This window comes from Caloenas nicobarica, chromosome 2 (genome assembly GCF_036013445.1).
Source record: "Caloenas nicobarica isolate bCalNic1 chromosome 2, bCalNic1.hap1, whole genome shotgun sequence".
Lineage (NCBI taxonomy): Eukaryota > Metazoa > Chordata > Aves > Columbiformes > Columbidae > Caloenas > Caloenas nicobarica.
In genome coordinates, this window is record NC_088246.1 from 20,924,021 (window position 1) to 20,946,082 (window position 22,062).

Below are 22,062 nucleotides of genomic sequence, written 5' to 3' on the forward strand. Positions count from 1 at the left end.
AAAAGTTCCTTCCAGGTTCCTTTCTTGGACTTGGACATGGGGGAAAAAAGTTTCCTTGCACTCTGCCGTGTTTATGACAGAGGTGGAAGTACTGTTTTAACTAACATTGTCCAATTCCCTTTTATGAGACAGTTAGCAAATACTTGGAAATTTTGCCAAAACATTACTCAATTAGGTTGATATATTCCATGTCAGATGTTGGCCTAAGTCAAGACACCTCTGTGTCAAGCAGCAGGGCTGAGGAAGTTCATTGTTTTGGAACTTTGTCTTTGAAGTGTTCTAGCTCCACATCCAAAAATGAACAGGAATCTAAATTCTTTCTTTGTCATTACCTCGGTACCTTTCCTTGAGAAGTAAGAAGAGGAATATATTTCTGCTATAGCTCACCTAAAGAATATTTTTTTCCCCGACCTAGTGCAGTCCAAGTTGATTAAGATTTTGCTTTTATTGATATAAATTGTGGATTTCTATGCTTCAGCCAGTATTTTGATAACATAATAGTGTACTGTGCAGAAATATGAATTCCTTCAGGACAGGAAAAAGATTTTTCGTTCCTAAATTTTTTTTCTGATCATTGACCTGTCAGTTCTTAAAGGTAAAGAAATGAAAATAAACCACAAGAGTGAAAAGCCACACTGGGCCTATAAAAAATAGTGCAATAACTTTACCCTCTGGGAAAATACTAGATGAACCACCAATTGAGGGGATTCTGCAATTGAAACATAGAGACTTTTTATCTTCCAGTGACTGAAAACAGTGAAATGCTTGGAACCAAGTTAGCTGCATGAGACTGGCTATGTAGGGGACTTTCATCTCTGAGGCAGATAAGATAAAGAAAGGGCAGAATTTCAGGACCATCATTTCTGCAGTTCAAGGGCTTTGGCTCAGTAGGTTGTCAGGGAGTTAATTTGGTGGGTTGGTAGGAAACTATACAGGTTTCAAACAACCTTATCAAAAATCTATCCAAATGATTTTTTTTTCTTTTTCCGAAAATGCTCCGTTTTCAACAAAAGACTGAGTCCTAAAGAAGATGTTTTATTGGATATCTTTTCCATCCCCAACCACCTCTAGAATGTGAAATTACATTATGAATGTCAGATTCGAGATGATGCAATAACGAAGTGTTCTTATTTATGTTTTAGGGGAAAGAATTAAGCCTTAAATATTGGAAATTATTTAAGACATTTTTGGTGCTCTTCTGGTATGCAGGACCTAGTTAGCTTTCCTAGAAAGTTAACTACTTATTTGGCCTCTTTAGATCCACAAATGTGAATGAATTGATGGTGTTGTTGCTCAATGGGTTTTATAAAATTAATATTAAGAAAATGCATTGCCTTCAGTATGATCGATGCTGTGGCATGAAGAAAGGATGAGGAATGTATGGAGTAATATGCTTTCACTTGCAGAAAAATAGAGCTGCATTGAAAATCTATCAGGAGAAAATTAAAGAAAGGCTGATTATAAGCAGCCACGTTAGTCTTATTCAGTAGCAATGCTGAAACCGAAAGAGTGAAGGCTTTTCAAATTTGAAATGCTAATGAATAATGGGAAAGAATAGCTAGTTTAATTTAATTTTGATATGATATGATGTTATGTCTTAATAGAGTAGGCCATGTGACACAATTTCTCTTTTTGTTTAAATTACAAGATTTCTTCCTTCCATTTTACAAAACAGTGCTGTTTTGTTACACCTTAGTAACCATCCTTACTGAGGTGCAAACATTGATCTCTACCCCTTTCACATATATTTTAGTGAATTTCACGGATTTTGCATTCAGGTCTTAATTACATTCATGTGAAATATTCTGCATACAAGAAAGGGTGAAATCTGAATGTATTGCCTCGGTGATTCTGCTGCATAAATCTGCTACCATGGAGGATCTAGGTAGATTGCATTTTTAATTTGCTATGAAACAAGGATGAAAACTAAGTATGAAAATTATTTCTATGTATTTGGAGACCGATATTAAAAAGTAGAGGCTTTCATTTCTCATGAAAAGGCAGTGATGGCTGTTTTCAGTAGGAAAATGAATAGGAAATTGTTCTTCCATCAGTTTAATAATTTTAATTTAAAATTATATAAATTAACAGGCTTTATGAAGCACAAGGCAGTCTGCCTATTTCTATGCTAAAGAAAATGGATATTTAAACATGAGAGCACAGTGCTGAATTTCTGGAAGAAATAGGAACCAGATCTAGTAAACCACTTGAACTGGATCTGCAGATACTCGGGTATGACAAGGCTGAGGCTGCTTGACCCACTCCTTAGGCAACTGCTCTGGAAGTGAAAGCTACATTCCATTCCCAGGATCTCTTTTGCAATGGTTAGGAGAACATATGTACCTCAGAATAAGATGCAAACCCATCACCCTGCTCGAGTGGGAAACTGCTGAAATTTGTGCAGGGGTGCTTCAGGCCAGCCAAATGTAACTGCTGAGCACACACGTGTTTCTGCAATGTCATCCCCCACAACCATGATGTGGATGCCTCTAATGTCTTCAAATCCAAAAGCCGGACCTCCACTTGCAGACAGGTATCTAGAATCTTTCTTCCAAAGGAGTAAGTTCTCTCTCTTTACAGGAAAGGAAGTTAGTTATTTCTACAGCTGCATATTTCTTCTAGCCTAGACTCTTGGAGCATTCACTCTGGGAGCGCTTCAGGCTATGAGGATTCAAACCCACACCTCTCTCAGGCTGCTTTGGCAGGTGAAGACAATTAGGAGGGGGAAAGAAAGAAGGAGAAAGTAACTGTAGACCTGTAGACTAATGCTTATCAAACTCAGAGAATAGTGGCCAGGTTTTTAGACTGTTATCTGGCATTAATCACTCATAGTAAGGCAAAGTCCTGGGCTTAAGTGTTGTTAAGTGTTAGGATGCTTGCTGGACAGAATTACATTTGGATCTTCATAGGCAAAAAAGGACCCATCCAGTTCCTCCATGGGTGCTGTAATGAGTAATTAGCTGCACAAAAGACAACTACAAGCTGTAGGGAACCAGCCCTGATGGTGTCTCTTCTGTGTGTGTCTTGAGATAATCTATAGATCAAGCCTCCTGAAGTGCAAAGGTGGAGGAGCACCTAGCCTATGCAGACATAAGACATGCTTCATTCCAATTCAGAAAATAAAATTTTGAGACTGAAAGTTCCTATTTTCCTGTTTTTTTCATTACAGGAAAATTTGCCGTCTTTCAGAATGGACCACTGGGAGTTCTGGTCTAAATTCTAGATAACGCTAGAGATAGTTTATAAATAAAATATGTATTATACAAAATGTGATACATACGAAGTGTTTATTCCTGTACATATCCATATGAACGCACAACCTAGCCCACTTAATTCATTGTATATACAGTCTTAGATTTATTGTAACACAATAATTCATATAGAGCTTTCTGGACGTACTGACAGTACGAAATGTAAGGGGAAATAAGGAGAAACTGTACAAAAGTGTCTTTGAAATCAAGTTTGCTATAAGCAACACTCCAGTTTTGATTTCTGCTTGTTCATATTAAAAAGAAGTTGCTAGTGCTGCAAATAATTATCCTTGGAATTAGCTTTGCATGAATGTGTTGTCCCATTGATATTAATGAGACAGCTTATGCACATCATATCAAGCACAGGTAAGAGTATGTGCGGAATGAGTGCTCTGTATAGTTGACTTTGGTATCTTGATAATATTGATGAAGATTGTTAATTCACATACAAGAAAGCTGGGTACAGCACAGCAGTGAAATTGCAGAACAAGTCTCTATTTCATGGGTGTTGCAGCATTTACCTAAGGTGCGTCTTTATTAATTGTGAACTTATATGTGAGATGAATTGTTCTACTATTTCATATTCTCTGGTTTTATAATGTAATGATAATGATGAATTTCCTTTTTCCTGTATTTACCTTTTTTTTTTACCCTGTTATGAACTGAACACCTTGTACTTTCAACATGTCTCTGAAGGGATACAGCAGATATTTTGGAAAAAGCAAGGAAAAACTCTTAGAAAAAAGTTGAATAAAAGAATAATAGAATGCTTGCTAATAGAAATTCTTGTCCTCTGGCCATCATACTAAGGTATCTGCATAAAACGGATCAGACTTTTCAATAAAACTTATTTGGAATGAGCTCTTTCTGCTAATTACCTTATGGACAGTGATTCTTAGCTCATTTTTGTTCATTTCTGGTGTTTACCAAGCAAAGTTAGCTGCTCAGCTTTTGAAGCTGCTGATCTAGACCTTTAGTGCCAGTTGGCAAAGACCTCAGCTGTACCAGTTTGGAAATGTACAGAAAAGAAACAATCCTACCTCTTGCAGGAAACTTGAAAATGTTTGAGAAAGATGCCAGGTGTCAGGAAGAAAATCATGTCTCTTCAATTCAAAGTATTCAGTGGAGACGTGAGAGGTTGCTTTCAAGGCTTGTATCCATGTTATTTTATGTGTTGAGCAGTAATTTACTCATGAGAGCCAGGGACATTTCAGCAATGGGCATACCAAAGATTTTGTGTGAATCAAATGGAGTTTGGACTAGCATCCAAATGACAGAGACCATTAGGTTCCAAAGACTAACTGATATGGCACAGTTTACATCCATAGAGCTAAATTATTTTACCCTTAACTCACCTGTTTTTGTATTAACTTGGAGTTTGCGTCTGGGAGGTTTTTTGAGAGAGTGCTAAATGGTAGGAGCTAAAAATGATAAAATTAAATGGTGGTGATGATAATATGGTGATAGTAGGTTTTCTCTGGCACAGTTTTTTTACTATAGAGCACAAAAGATGTTGAAGAGAAACCCAAAGCCTCAGCTGAACACTACCCTGTGGGCAAGTTTCTTTGTTCTCTCATCTCTATTCTAACCTGATCCACGGTACATGACAGAATAGTAGGTAGCCAGGTTGTGTAGGTCAGGTTGATTCATAGCATTGTTAATCACTCCTTTTCTACTTAGCAAGAAAGTTTCCAACTTATGCAGTGAATTCTCTTGTATTTGAGCAGATCCTGTGCAATCGTGCTTGACTGGCATTTGATGGTTTGGAGGACTGTGTCCTAAATGGTGAAATCCTGAAATAACTGTTCATTAATGCCTGGAGCTCTAAACTTTCACCCTCACTCAAGCTCAAACTCCAAAGCTACCCTTGACCATTTCCAGTCTTACGCTCCAATAAACATGAGACACTTAGCACTGCAAACACTGTCAGTCCTATTAACTCACCACGTCTTGAAGAATTAAGCAATAAACTGCATTCTGCAGCCTCTTCTGTCTCTAGCATTACATTAATCCTTGCCATATCTTTTCCCTGACTAGTATTCATACCACTGTTAAATTTCCCAGTCCAAATCAGTTAACCAACCTACCTTATATCACATTTTGAATCCCTGTAGACCTTGCTGTCTGAAGTAGTATAAACATATTTCTATCCAGATACAGGAAGCATGTTCTGCTACAGGTGAAAGTTGGATATTAAGCTAGGCATGGGTCATAGTGATGGTATATGCTTAAGTTTAGGGCTAGCTTAATCTTAAGGTGTGGGGAAGAGTAACTACAACTTGGTTTACTGACATGTTCTTTAATGATTGTTTAATCTTGGAAGACTGGTGATCAGTCAGGATAGCTGAGTATAATATGAGAGGCAGAGGAGGTGTCTGGAGGAGAAGGACTATAGAACAGCATTTATTCCTAAGTTTTTCAAATCCGATGACATCAGGAAATGGGCTGTTGCTGCCAGAAGCTTAAGATGTCATTGTACTGATGGGATTGGAAAGTCCTACGTAACTAAAATGCAATGCTTACAAAAATCCATGAACAGAAATCTTCTGTTTAACTTCAGATAATGGTGCTTTTGTAATGATTGAGACCAGCTTTAGGGTTGGCAAGAGAGTTAGGATTCAGAAAAACAGCATCTGAGGAACTGGCTTGTTGCCCTTTTCTGCAGAGGTCACTGTGCTGAGGTAAGTGTGGTAGAGATGGAGGCCAATGCTGTACAGCAAACACGGTGGTATATTGGAATCACAGGGTCATACTCAAACTGCAGGTTGATCAGGAAAATATGAGCGTGGAGAGGTTTTTTTCTTTCTAGTTCAAGGACTCCACCCCTTGTGAAGTTGTCTGGCTTTGTCCTGAATGCGTTTTAGCAGCAGACTGGGCTGCTGCTCTTTATAAACTCCTCCAAGAGCGAACACTCTTGTGCAACTGTTTGCTGTTTAAAAGTTAACTGTGGCTTAACATGCATTAATTTAACAGGAAATTTACTCCTAAGGTGAAAAGAGTCAAATAACTCCAGTATAAATTGTCCTGTTGCAAGATTATATTCCATTTCAGTAGGAACCAGAGGCACTCAGTGTCTTTCAGTATCAGTATTTTAGTATCTGTAAATGATATAGATAGTGAGCCAAATAAAGTGTATCCTGTTTGTCAGGGGAATTTCAGCAACATTAAGCACTCCTAGGCTGAGAACTGTGTTTTTCCAGAGAAATGAAGTCAGTCCCATCGCTGAGCCATTTTACACAAGGCTGGGCAAGACCTTCCTGAGAGCAAGAATCTTGCAATGAAGGAAATGAAAAAAAGTTTCTTAGCTTTTTTTTTCTTTTTTTTTCTTCTTAGCCTGTGACACTAGTATATGAGATCTGTATGAGAAGGCAAGTACAGAAATGAAACTTGGCAAAGTTCTTTGGCCTGATCCTGCTGTTTGTGTACAAGAAAGATTCTCAGAATGGTATGAGCTCATGTCTTTTGACTGAAAACTCCGTAGATGAATAAATTGCTTCACAGAATTATTATTTGTCTGCTTATTTAAATAGTTTTATTTATAAGTCAGAAGTTGATCATATGTTACTAAATAGATTCATAATTTCATTTTTAATACATTATTTTGGATATTTTATTTTGGAAAAGCCTATTTCATATGAGGTTGGAAAGTGTCACATGGGAGTTACACCATCACTATGTTTGTGTTCTTCCAAGCTGCATAATTCTGAACTGTGAAAAGACTAATCTGATATGCATTCTAGTTATTTTTAATGCATAAGTCTTTTGATACTGGAGCGTTACGAATATCTCAGAGGGAAGCCATTAGCCAATATTTATGCAAAGCTATGTGAATACTCTGTTATCCCTCTGCAAGCTTTGCTTCCTCTTGCTGGACATTCTGCAGTGACAATAACTAGGCAGCACTCACTTGTGGAATTTACAGAGAGATTATGTATTCCCTAAATTGAGTGGACCACAGGCAGGGCTAGGATGCTGCTAGGGAAAAAAAAGATAAAGAGTGCTTTCTATTTTGTTCCCTCACTAGTTGTTTAATATAAAATGCATTACTTTTGGTATTTGAATAAATTAACTGACAGCTGTAAGAGACCAGTTTTATAACATTCAACAACGTGCTTGATATTTGCAAACATAAAGGTCTTAGCAGAATATCCATTAAAAACCTGAAAAAATGAATGTGATACTTCCCAATCTGGGCTAAGCCAGGTTCACGGGGAGATGTGAAACCTTTTACTAGACCAGCTGATATAATTTAAAAACCAGACAAGTTTAAAGGCATAAAAAACCTTTCAACACTTTTGAAGTATAAGGCCTCAACCTTCAAAGCTAAATGCTAGTGGAGAATAGTTGGCTAGAATTTAACTTGCTTACATTCAGCAAGAGACTCAGAGAAAAAAGCTGGTTAGCATCAGTAGGGCAAGATGCTCCAAGGGAATATCATAGCAAGGGAAGAGCCCAGGTGATGCTGAGAGAGGGAGAAGAGGGAATTATTTTCTGATGAACACTCAGTGATTAGTTGAAGTTGAAAGGAGAAGAAAGAAAATCGGTCTGACATAAAAGCAGAATGTTTATTGTGTCTTTCATTTTTAGTGTTCAGGGCCATTACAAATTTGAGTTTCTGTGCAGTACAACCACATTATAATACAGGTTAACCTTTCTGTATTTTCCTGAGCAACAATATATATTGTGTTTGTATATAGCTAAAGAGGTATCTTTAAACAGAAAAAGCTGTCATCTTTGATAGAGTTGAGAAAGCAAGCTAAGCACATGTCACATTATGTACTCCCAGTGGCCGTGCCCTTTTGGTATAGGCATTTCTACAGACTAGAAGAATCAATGATCCAGAGGATCACAGGGTTAAAAAATAATTGTCCATTAGTTTTATTAAAGAGCTGTCTGCTGGATGCATGCCAGATAAAGCATATCTTTCCCTAGAGTCACTGAGGAAGAGTTTTTGCAAACTGTGGATACTATCTAAGAGAGTTAGGGACTCATAGAAGCATGGAAGGATTCCCCCCGCCTCCCCGGGTAACTCATCAACGAATGATTTCATCAGGTTTTCTATGTGACAAAAATAATAATCCTGTAAATAATAAACCCAAAAGGTGTCTCTGTTTCCATCCAGAACAATTTTTACCTGAACTGAACTTTTGAACTGTTCTGTATGACACCAGGTAAAGAAACCAATGGCTCAGACAGAACACTAGGTCAAAAAGGTACAGACTAGATATGGTTTATTATTTATTTTATGTATTCACAGTTGTGAAGACTAGCAAAAGAGAATTCTACTGCCCACCTCCTCCCCAGCTTATTTTTCCCAAGTCTTACTTGTTAAACAAATTTTAGCTCATGGCTATATGTCATTATCCTTTGTAGTATCACAAAGCTGTCAGGTGTCTGTACACGCATGCAAGAAAAGGGAGATGATGTTATTTCATGTGGGAGTGGAAGAGAGTTCAGCAGAAAGCTGTGTGTTTAAAGGACACAAGGATCAGTCCTGAGGGACTGGCTCAGGGAGGAGGAATTTAAGCCTTATTCATGTTCACATTCTCCTCCTTTTGTCTGATGTATCAAAGTTAGAGATTTCAGGGGAAAGGAGCGATAGCTGAGAACTGTCTGAATTTTCAGCTCAGCTTGAAAAATTCCCCCCAAGTCTCTAGGGAAGGAATGCTAAGCACAGATGGAGTGGTGATATACTGAGCTGGGGGAGCTGCCTAGACTGTTTGTTGTTCTGAGTATTTGATTTTCTGAATAGCAATAAAGCCTTTTTCATTGACCTCTGAAAGATTAATTTCTTAATTTAACACTCAGTGGCTAAGAAGCCTGCAGAAAAAAAAAAATGTATGTGCATATAATGAATTGTGGTGTTTATAATTTGTACAAGGCACAAACCCCATAATCTGCTGATTGCAGTTGAATTTGAAAAGTGCTAATTCATGAGGTTTGACATTCCAATTATTTTGTTATTAATACATTCTGCATCCACCTGTGCTGCTGTCTTAGCATCATTTCAATAACCCTGCTAAACAACACTAAAGACAGACAATGGGAAATGCCATATCACTGCATTTTTCTTAAGGAGGGGGTGGGAAATTTAATGAGACTTTTATTTGATTTAAGGTGGTTGCTTCTCAAAGCAGAAGTACAAGGTGTTTTGAAATTGTGCTGACAAAGGAAGGTAGGAAGTGAACAAAAATTCAATTCCATTGAAATTTTAGACTTGTTCAACCAATTATTTTTGTGCTTATCATATTTATCGGTGGTCTGCTGCAAATGGCTTAATATTTCTTAAAAGAGTTACATTCATTTTTATTTATAAATTAATCTTTTTCTTTTTCTCTCTGCTGGATGAATTTATCGAAATCATGTTGCCTTGTAATTAAAGCACACAAGAAGGGAAACAAATATAAAGGAACAGAGACGATTAAATGAAAGTGCTTTTCAAGGAGTAATGTTTTCTGGGTACAGTGCAATTATTACAGAAATGAAACAGTGATATGACTCTAGTGTTGTCACATGCAGACTGTGTAGTATAATAATTCCAGACCACCTTTCTTGGAGTGGCTAAAAAAGCCAATGCATTTAAAAACAGACAGGTGTTAAGATCACACAACTGCCTGGATTTGCATATGGTGGAGCTATCAAAAAGAGTAACTAAATTCTCTTAAGTGAAACTAAAAGCACTTCTGGCGAGGTGATTCAGCCAACCTGCCTGTGTCGTGCTGGAGACCTGATGCTCGCAGGCCCTGGGATGCTGCTCTGTGTCATTGCAGTGTACCAGGAGCAGGACTGCAACACAGGACCCTCTTCTAATGGGCCTGCAAGCCCCTTGGGCAGGTTTTATTTCAGTCCTGAATATCATCTCATTGAATATAGGGGTCTTTTTTTTCTCTGCTAGACAAACCCAGGAAGAAGAGAGATGATTTTTAAATCTGGCACACAAAGAAAGAAATGGGAAACCAACATTATAGATCTTAATGGCAACACTGAAGCCCGGGGAGATCCAACTTTTCCCCTCTGACCAAAAGCTGTAAGATAGGAGCCTTTGACAACAAAGCACATGTTTTAGTACTGCTAATAATTCCCCTTGGTGGCATTAAGATGCATAATTTGTGGGAATTTCTACTTTGAACACATCAGAGTACATCACTTCAGGATAAATACACTATCTAGCCAAGTGAAGAGAGTCTAGAGCATGTATTTTTATTCTCTTCATAATCTTTTTTAAAGCAGTTTAGTGATTTTTTTTGTTGTTGTTATAAGTAATGAAACTGGATGCTTTATTTATTCCACAGACTTTTTCTTACTACGTACAATAGTCTTTCCTGGGGCTACTTCTCAAGAAAGTTATTTGTCTGTTCTTCCATGGTCCATATAACATAAAGATAATTTCTTTCTAGTGATGAAGGAATGTTTATATGGACAAAGGTTTTCATTAACAGTAGCTAAGAAATAGACTTTTTAAAGACCATTGCAATGTGATTAGTGATCACTTCAGCAATTGTGTTTGTGTTTTGTTCCCTTCTGCTCCAACAAACTCCTTTTTGAGAAATTTGCTGGTTAGTTTTCAGTGCAAAGGTAGATGTCTCACTTTAGCAGAAGGAAAGAACTTCTTGTCTCTGGGCATAAAAATGCAGTAGGAATTGAATCATTAATATAAACATTTGTGCGTTTATTACTAGCCTATTCTGCTTGTCTGTGAGTAACGGTAATAACCCCTTTTCTGACATTTATGTGCATATTATATCAGAATCACATTTAAGAATTCATTTGACTTTTTCAAGAGCTGGAGATGAGGAGAGTAATTTTCATAGATCTCTGAAAACCAACCTTTGTCTGCAGCTGCTTATCTTGGGAATACTTCTCAAGTTAACAATAATTTTAGCCCTAGTCTAAAAAAAGCTCAGAGCCTTACAATTAGCTAGAACTAATGCCTAATATAAAATATGGTGAAAAGTGTCATTTACAGGTATTTTCTAGGCAACAAAAGAGATAATTTTATTGAAATAGGTCTAACAAAGAGTTTCGAGCTTCTGTGATATTGTAAAATAAGTAGAATTATTAATATTTTCTGACTATACTGAAATTACCTATTATTAAATACAAAGGATTAACAATTGTCTGCTCTCAGTTTATGAAAACTACAATACTAATTATTATCTAGTCATACCAATTTTGATAAGCACCATCCAAACTCAAAAAAATAATGGAACCACTCATGCCCCAGAGAGATTACAATCAATAGCAGAGGATAAGTTGATACAAATGATGATGAATCAATAGTAAAGAGATGACACATTTTAGAAAATTATTGACTGTCTTATGGTTTAGCCAGCCCAGTTATACAGCACTTGCTATTAGCCAGTTTAAGTGCTTCATGATCCCTATCAGCTGCAAAGCACTCGACAGGAACAGCTTTTGCTGTCTAGTACAGCCACATCACATTGCACTGAGGTTTGATGCGCTCCTAGTTGGGAAAGGAGAATTGTGAATTGGCACCAGTGGTACCCCAGCACTTGAAACTGAAGGCACTTAACATCGACAAGTGTTTCTTGGGTGAAGAATGTAGCTTTCTCCCTGCCATTCTGCTTCCATTCCCCCAGCACTCGAGAAGAAATGAGCCCTTTCTAAGATGGGCATTCTTCCAGATTTCCAGTGAAGTGCATCTCAGTCAAGTTTGGCACATTTTTGACATAGTGAAGTTAGGAGTGAGATAATTTTAAACTCTTGATGTACTTAATTACAAGAAATATGTCTCTGATGGCAATTTTCACCTTTGGGGGCTGAATTATCTTCTCCACTGAATAGAAGATCTTGGCTTTAGAAAGATCAGAATAAATGGGAGCTAAACTGTGTTATTCTGACTTTCCAGATGAACACACGAGTTTAGAGTTCAAGGCATAGAGAAATATTATTTGACAGATGAACACCAGTCTTTGTTGCTGTGTCTCTCACTTTGTGGCAGAATTAGACAAGCTAACTAGTTAGGGAAGTTTTAAAGCTCTCTTAACTGGTACACCTTTAGCTAAGCCTGGAAAGAGACCTGCATACCTATTAAGATAGAGACATGTCTGATTTCTGTTGTATGGCCATGTCTATGTGGGCATGCATTTGTAAATTTGTACTCCTTTTAAAATTTTTTTAAAAAATTTTTTTATTTTTTTTTTTTATTTGTGAGCAAAGTGTGTGTTCCTCTCTTGATCCAGAGGGCTAGCAAATCCTGCCAGGCACAGGGGCAAGGTCATACAGTATAACAGTAGCGTGGTCCTAGGTTGGAGCAGTTCCCACCATGTTCAGAATGCTGGTGGGCACAGGAGGACCTCTCCTCTTTCCGTGGGAAGGGCTGCTGGTCCCCGCTTGTCCTGGACACTAAGGGCAAGTCAGGCGATGCTGCTCTAAAGAAAAAGGAGAGACAGGGATTTGTGGGTAGTGCTAATAAGGAGGATTTACCCCTTGTAAGTTTGAGCAGCACTTGAAGCTGAAAGTGTGAAGTGAAGGAATAGAGCAGCACACTGAAATGATTTGTGATAAGCTTGGAACATTTTTGATGCTATCACATGTAGCTTTTTCAGACATTCCAAATCAACAGGGGAAGCTAGATCTGTTTATAATATTGGCAGAGTAAATATATGTACTCTAGTTTATGGCTCTGAGACCATGCTGTCCATATGGAACAGTCCCAGCTTTGTGGCAGAAAATCAGTAAAAGATCAACCACTCTGGACCTGACTATAAACTCCCAAAATAATTAAAAAACTCAAGCATTTCTCAAAGGGCTCCAAGGAGTTTTAAATTACTCTGCATTTAGAGCCTGAAATGATAAAGAAGTAGCCTGGAGTATTGAGAAAATAGAAAAGAAGGTAGGTGTTCCATTAATGGGAAAGATAAAAATAATAGGCAAAGATGCCAAAAACATGACTGCAAAGGGTTTTATTTGAAAGAGAAGTTAAATAAACACTTTCTTACACATGGTAGAGAAGATGGTAGTACTTAGATGAGTTTCAAATCTCCACTTATGGGTGAATAAAAAACTTAGTTAATGACTAGCACTGGAAGAAAAGTGCTTTAACTGAGGAGTAATTAAGAAAAACTTTTAATTCTACTAGTTCTCAAGCCTATTAAATGCAGCTTAGAAGATGAACTAAGATATTGGCTGTTAATGCTCAAACCAAAGCATGGCATCTGTTAAAAGAAAGACTTACAAAGCATTAAAAATCACAGTATAAAATATGTTTTATAAATTTAAAAATAGATTTTTTGAAATATGTTGCCCAGCTTCTAGTCAACCTAATTCTTAACTAGACCAAGTTGTTGTGCGTGTAGCTTTTTATCATGAAAATTAAGAATGCAGTTTTATGGAAATGAAATAATTTTAGAAAACACATTTACATCAAATCATTTTCCTCTGTGGATTATTAGCTATGCATATGAGTCTCAAAGCAGCCAGATATAAAAATTCCTTTGCAAACTGTGGATGGACTATACACTTGGTAAACAGCAGGGCTACAATCATCAAAAGGAGAATATATCTTTTGGGAAAACTTTGCACTTGTTTTGTAGATTGATACATGCAGCCTTAACCCATGAGCTTGGCTAATATTCCCTGGATCCTAGTTCTTCAAACAGGTTTGCCCTGTAGGAATTTCCCCTGAGGTCTGCTGGTCTCCTCACAAGGTAAAAGCTGTACTTCAGCCTAGAGATATTCAGGATAAAGTCCTGGTTTTCTAGAAGTCAATGGCAAATCTTCTACTGGCTATCATGTAGCCTGGATTTCACCCAGCTCTCATTAATAAATCTAATTTTCTTCATAAAGCATCACCACTGAATATGTATAAAGAGTAGGAATTTTAATAGACAGTAAAGAATGGGAAACCGTGTCTCCAGGAGAATAAAAGACAAAGTCACTTTAACATGTTTGGACAGAAGAACAAATGCATTTCAAGCCACAGTAAGAGTGAAATTTTCTCTGTATTTTGTTGTTGAGGGTTGAGATGGGCATATGGGCAGGCAATTGGACTTCTGGTTTAATGGAATCAAGATCTGCACATTTGATGTATTCCCTTCTCTACCAGAATACCAATGAGAAGCCCATGAGATTCCTGATGAGCTCTCTACACTAATAACACAACCTCCTTGTTTATTAACTTGTTGAAAAACGAGTTATCTAGTATGTAAAGAGTGGGCAGGAAAAAACCAAGAAGCACGAAGAAATGAAGAGACCATATATAACACAGCAGTTGTATCTGGTCCCCTGAACTGACAGGTTTCTGTTCAGTAAGTTGCAGTTCTCTTCAAACAGGACTTTTCCCCTTTGGAAATGTAGTCCAGGGATGGCTACTGTGAATATGCGGATAACAATGAGAGTTTGAGGTACTGATTGTTTTCTGTGACTTGAGATATATTTGAAGAAAACTCTTGCACAAAAAGGCCTTTGTTAGGTACCATGCTATCTTTTACTGAGACTCATGCACTGAGATAAATAAGGAAACAGAGATTGACAGTGTTTGCTACCAGCAAACTCGAGCCAGCTCCCAATGTCTGGAATAGAAAATCAATCTGAGGATCTGGAAGAGAAAATGAAGCAATTAACAGGTAAATTGATTCCAACTGATCTACTTAGAGAAGTGACTATCTCTGCTCAGACCTGGCGAGAGCTTTGTTGTTGTTGCCCACAATTTATATTGTCTGATGCCATTTATTTACTAAATTTATAGGTAATGAAAGTATGTAAATCTGATATGAAAGAAGAAGAAAGTAATTATATTTTATTTTTCTTATTTGTTATTTCTTGCATTTTTCTGAAATGACAGGTACAAGAAATTACAACTGTCAATGGTGTCTGTGTATTCCCCCTGAAAAGAGTCTTACTGTATTTGTATTCTGCACTGATATCAAAACTCACTGAAACAGCATATGATGAGCTTGCTAAGGAACAACTCAAAGTTGAGCTCCCCTTTTCAAGTAATTTTTAAAAAGAAATATTTTTGAAAATTTGGGATCTAATATCAGATGCATTTAATCTTGGTGCCCTCCTGATAGCAAGGGTTTATTTTCTGTGCTAAACTGTTGTTTCACTGAAATAAGCTGGATGATTTCCTGCAGCTTCACTTATGCAGAATTTAAAAAGCTTTTATGGAAACTTACAATGGGTCTCAACTGAAAATTCGTCAGGAAAAAAAAAAAGAAAAAAAGTATTTTTTTGACATGGCTAGTTTATGAATATTAGTCTTGTGATCCAAATCAGGTCCAAACTGCCTGGAATCATAATTAAAATTGGACATAGCTGAATGATACTTCAATAGTGCTAGATTATCCTCCGTAGCTTGTGAGTTATGGTACCACTGAATCTACATGTTCACAAAAAAAAGATCCTATTTCATCTGTAGGAAAAAATGAACAAGAAAGCTTATGATTGAAAGCCAGTTCATTTATTTTCTCTGCCATATATAAAAATCTGCTGCGTTTATTTAGGAATGGTAGATTTAGAAGTGAAAGTGTAGAAAATGTGGCTATAGTAGTAATAATGTATTTCATATAGTAGTTACTTCTAAGTCTGCAATGTGGGAAAGGGATATCTTCACTGAACCTGCTTATACCAGAAAGGACTGTCAAATATGTACACACGTTTCCCTTTTATTTTCCCCTGGATCAGGAATCATTGCAGTCATTCGAGCTGGTGCCAGCCTTGTTAAATTAAGACTGCATTCACCATGAAGGCATAGGATTACTGTTCTCGCTAATCCTATAATATTATGGGTTGAGCTGGATGCAGATGAGAAGTGGTGTAAATTACAGAAATGATGAATTTTGAGAAGGTAAGAGCCTGTCATGTCCATAGGTGTCCTGTTCATGTGATAAACAGATGTACCTGGTTGGCTGTGCAGCATCATAAGCACCTGCAGTGTGGATATAGACGGTGCTCCAGACTGGGATGCCCACACTAAAATGACCTAAGAAAGCTCTGAAGAGGTGTGCAACCTTTTGAGTAAAGGCCCTAAATGAAAATAAAAGGATCTGGGACCTGACACAGCCCTGGAGAAGGAGGAAGACACACTGTATATATTGAAAATGTATCTGGTGAGAAAATTGTTCTTTGGTGAAGGGCTGCATTTTTATGAGCCTTTTCATGGCTGGAAAAGTAGAAATGGGAGGAACTTGTAAGAGACATTTTTTTTCTGTGGATTATTTTTACAAAGATCATTAATGAACTTCTTTATTGCGTGACCTCTGCAAACCGCTCTGTTTGTCCATCTGTAAGGATACGAAAATGTCAAGAGAGTAGCAAAAATAAGAGGAGTAGGAAGGCAAAAATCTGTTAAGAGCTCCCTAAGCCAGATTTACTACCAAAGTCAGTGCATTATGAAATGAATCTTATATTGCTGTACATTTCTGTGAGTTAAAAACTAAAATAATTTTGACAAAGTAATAATTGCATTTGTAAACTGGGTCTGATTGATAAGCTGAATTATTTTCTCCTGTTGACGATAGGTGCAGAATATGATCTTGTCTGAAATGAGTCAAGTACTGGGAATGAAAGTTTATTATACACAGAGATGCATAACATCATCCTAGTTTGCAAGGTGCTGAGAGACTGCTATCGGAAGCTGTTTTGATGACTTTTCTGATTTGTGTTCCCACATTGTTTTTCATACAGCAAAGCGGATCTGTTCTAGTTTCAAGCAGGTGACGGGGTGTACAGGGTTGGAGTGTCTAAACTCAGATAACATGCTTTTCACTTGGTTTAGGGAGTACCTAAGGCTGCCTATAGTTCAAACAGTAACAAATAAATTTTCACAAGGGAAAATACATTCAGAATTAATTTGGAAATGGAAACAATTGTCATGGAGTGAGAAAATGAGCTGATACTACATATGCTGACATTTACCCTCTCAAAACTCCTCTGTGAGAATGGGCCAGGTACCTTACGTCACATGTTCAACTCAAGGCTGTCTGCCTCAAGGATTAAGATGGGAAGGAGTGAAATACACCCATAGTCATCCACACACCTCTCTTGTTTGTGGATGCACAGCGGGTTTGTGTGCCTGGCTCCCATCAGCCCTGTTCCACACGCTCCATACCAGATGATGACCAGGGTGATGGTGACCTTTGCTTTAGCACGTGCATGGTAAGTCTGAGACATTGCACAATGATGAACTCACTGTCTAGCCACTGTATGGTTCTTGAGCACATATTTCCATTTCAGATATCCCAGACAGAAATATGAACCCCCATGGCTGTAAATCACCATTTTCTCATTGAACCCTAAAGCTGATGAAGCTTGGATTGGCCTCAAGCCTGTACACAGACAATGGAGATGTTTGGTCTGTGGAAAGTCTGGAGGTTTCAAATACATCTCTTCAGACTGCAGAGATTTCAGGTGTGGAAAAGGACATGACCAAAAAGAGCTGAACAGATGATAGATTTTTATATTTTTAAATATGTTTTACATTCATATTTCTTGAATCCAGTACCATTTGCCAGATCTAGGTGTGAGAATTAAACGTTGAACTGCTAGTATTCCTAGGTAGGCAATCCCTTTCCCATCTCATTTTAGCTTGGTAAATAAGGAGACATCTGTCTATTTCATCTCCAAATTGCAAATATTCTTGATTAAGTCCTTTCTCAAGCAGAAAAATTCCCATCTCCACATTGGTGTGTTTCCAAACATAGTGCCTTTCAGCCTTCAAAAAAGAATAAGCCAACCGTTCCTTTCCACCTCAGAGCACTTGACTCAAAGTGCTTATTGCATTCTTATACTGACTAAAGATGGATGAAATGTGTTTGGGTTGGTCTGTTTTGTTTGCTGTGAAACAGCTGTTCTGCCAACATCTTGTTTTTATAAACATCTTCTTTTTTTCCTCTGTAAATATGTATTTTTCATTTTGAGTAAATAATTTTTGCTCACTATTTGGAAGCATCAGGAGTGAATATAAAACTGCAGGTCTGCTTTCAGGAATGACATGAAAATACGTGCCATATTAAATTTTATTTTAACTTTCATGCTTCTCAGAGAAACAGTTCGTACTATTTGAAGAGGACCAAAGAAAAGAGCCATAATAGGAATTTCACTAGAACTTGGGTTCTACTAAGGAGCCAGGTGGGGAAAAAACACAAGTTCAATACTCAGGATTCCCTCTCTTCCACCACAGCACTGCTCACTCCCTCTGCCTGTGTGTGGTGTTTCCCTTATTATTATTACTATTATTATTATTATTATTATTATTATTATTATTATTATTATTATTATTATTATTATTATTATTATAGTTATTGCTATTGCTATTGTTATTGTTACTGTTATTGTTATTATAGTTCTTAAAAACTGCTTTGCATGAACTAGAGCTGAGTGCTATCATGGAAGGGAATGATACTGAGGAAAGTATTCAAAGCCTTTGAAGTTATGGATCCGAAAACAATGCTTCAGTGCCATCTTTTCCTCTACACAAGTGGCCACCTCTGCCCCACAGCTGAGGAAATCTGCATGGGAATCCCCTCCACCAGGAAATATCCATTAGAAAAAGGTAAGAAAAAACAATAGATGAAGTTCTTAATCTCAGCACATTTCCTGTGATCACTGTATTCAGCTGCCATAGCTCTTTGCCTTCTGTCCATTGAGAGCTTTAGGAATGTACCTGAAACAGCAGCTGCAAATCAAAGGTGAACTTTTCTTGCAATACTTTTATTTTCTGATTAAAGCTGCCATGTACTCATAAAGAAGGGATTTTTTTTTCCCCTGGTACTCAGGAGACAGATACGCAGGCGGATGCAGGTCAGCTATACACTGAACCACTCATATTCAGGACTCAGGTGTTTTCCTGCAGAACAGAGACCGGTGGGATGCGACATGTACAAAGGGAAGAGGAGCCCAAGCCGTCGGACAGGCAGAGCAAAGGCTGTGCTGCCCCACACTGTTAGAACCAGCTGGCTGTGAGTTCCAGCAATGTGCCTTAATCATGCTATGAGGCTTTGGTTTTATTATGTGTAATGGGGTGGCAGAACAATTTGCTTACTAATTTAAACCAGACATGGAATTAAGGCTTAAAGCTATGGGGCAAGAGAACTGGCCTTTGTGTTGTTTATAAAGTGTCACAACCATTCATATCTTTAAAAATAAAATATTTATTCTCGTTCCTCTTGTTCGGCTCTAGCCATCATGCCTTCTACAGGTTGTGTGACACTCTCCAGAATTACTTATTCTGCTTTTAGTTAAGATTCACAATGTCACTTGCCATTGTAAGATTTTGTTTTCATTTTCAGCTCTGCTTCTGTGAGTCTACACCCAGGGATATATCATATAGTCAGCTTTTCATTATAGTCTGAAAGATTAGTCAAAACGAATCCAACCATTTTAGGAAAAAAAAAAGATAGATGGAAAATACTGTTTGCTTATATTAAAAAATGTTTACATGAGAAGCATATATTATCTGTGTCCTTTGAGGCAGAAGCTGGAACAGCAGTTCATGATTGTTTCTCTGTTGCCAGGTGAAAATGCTTAAATATTCAAAATCTGAATATTTAAATTTAAAATCTCCAGTAGAAACTTTTTCCATATGAGAGACAAAAAGATCAATATTTCTCAACTTGTGGTCTGTACCAGAAAGCTAGTCATGAAATGACTGGAAATCTTTTATGATGTGTACCCATCTACCCACAGAAGCATGAAAATAAACAAAATGTTAACAATGTCAAATGATAGTTAGCTGTCTCTTTTTTTTTTTTTTCTTTCCTCAGAAAGAGTGGGTCAGACTTGATTTTCTTTCAGAATGGTTGTGGGCTTCTTGTTTTAAAAAAAAATAAGGCAAGCAAGCTTGGAAAACACTAGTATGGACAATGGTCGTATTCACAGCATTTATTCCCAGGGTGGTCCTCCTGCTGTGCACAGAATGAGACAGACATTCCTCAGAAAAAGAGCGTGGAATCTTGTATTTAAAGGCAGAATTGTATCTGAGGACAGAATCACAGCATGCAAACACAAATGTGCTGTGACAAGCCATATGTTTCGATTCTTGATTTCTTCATTATAAGCAACTTGAGGTAGTAAAAACAAGTATGCTTCTATATATTGTCCATCATTCTACTTGATATTCATTTTTGGAGTGTATGCTAATTTCAGAAAATATAGAGTAAGTCACAGCACCATTTGCCCAGGTAATTTTAAATATACAATTTTTTATTAATATTTCATATACAGATGACTCTGCTCCACTTCTCTTCCTCTTTTTTTGTTCAGCTTGAAATGAGTGTAATTTAAAATATTCTTCCTGACAAATTAAATGCATTATATTACTCATAAGACACATTAAAGCAGTTAGGCTTTTTTTATTATTCCCTAAAAATATCCCAGCATAACAGTGAATTTAAAAACATTAAGTGTGAGCAGGAAGGAGTAAATAACAGGAAATAATCTATATTTCATAGCTCCAAGTATCAAGCGAATAATATATACTACTCAATTTCCCTATTGCTGATATGACTTTTTCAGGAATAAAAAACCAGAAAATTAAAAATGTCCTCCCATTTTAATATGTTTTACTGACATGAAATTTGATCATGTTGGGTCAGTCGTCAGGAATGGAAAAAAAGCAAGATAAGCTATAGTTTGAAGACATGCAGGAAGAGCAAGTAAGCTATTTAGTATAGCAATACTTTGTCTCTTTAATGGTTTCCTGTTGATTGTACAACTTTGTCTGGAGAACATTAATGAAACAGCAGTGTGAAATATATGTCTGGTGAGACTAAGGCAACGTAATAAGCGACTTAAGATAACGTTTTGTGATTTTTAAAAAGTATTTTTTGTTTGTTATTGCCTTAAGCTTGCTCAATGTGTTCCATTTACGTCTGATTTTTTCTCAGATGTGCCTTCCATGATATGAGTTCTTTCAAACAGAAAATAGTGAAGATGCCAAAGGTAATAATAAAGGAAGGTTTAGAAACAAAGTTTTAATCTGAGGCAGACAGATTAAGGTCCTGACTTTTTCCAGCACTGAATACCAAATGATTCCTGCTGATTTCAAGGTTTAAGAATAACAGTGACTTGTTCCTCTGCGGTGGGGTAGTTACAGTTTTGTGCTGGACCTGTCTTGGCTCTCTGTTCCTGACCTGGCACACTGAGAGGACAGCTGGACCGTGAGTGCTGACAATCCACGTACATGGAGGGTGGTGTCACTATGACAGGACTTGACAACTGACTATTACTAAGCACAAGATGTTTGCAAGCAGCTTTACTTTCGAATGCATTTATTTTCCTGCTACTCCTTAAAACCAGGTATTTCCACTCCATTTCCATTGCTTCTCAATCCTTCTCCTGTCCATGTAATGCTGTACCCTGCAGGATTAGGCAAGGTTCAGATGTGGAGGCTGGTGCCTGCCACGTCTTCATCATCTGGCTCAGCACAGGGCTCCTGCCTTACTCTGTGGTGGGGCGTAGAGGGTGAAGAAAGGAGGATAAGTTCCTTGCAGCACTTCTCCCCAACAAGACCATGCAAGATACTCATACATAGTCCCTAAAGCGAAGGAAGGGTATTCTCATTCATAAAACTTTCCCCAGCTTCGTTTCAAGAAGCATCATTTAGCGCAGTGCTAGACAGAGCTAGTTTTAGCAGTCTGTAATATATTTGCACTTAAACATCTTGCCCACACCCTTGCAGCTCTGTTCCACTGAGCACATTTCCTCCAGCAGGAAGACCCATGGAATTTTGTTTGCACTTTGTCAGTGGGGAAATTGCGTGACAGTCAAACATTCCTCACTTCTGGACTTGAATTACAGTTATCCTGCTGTCTGCTGTGGAGAGCTTTTAAGTGGAGTGTTTACCATT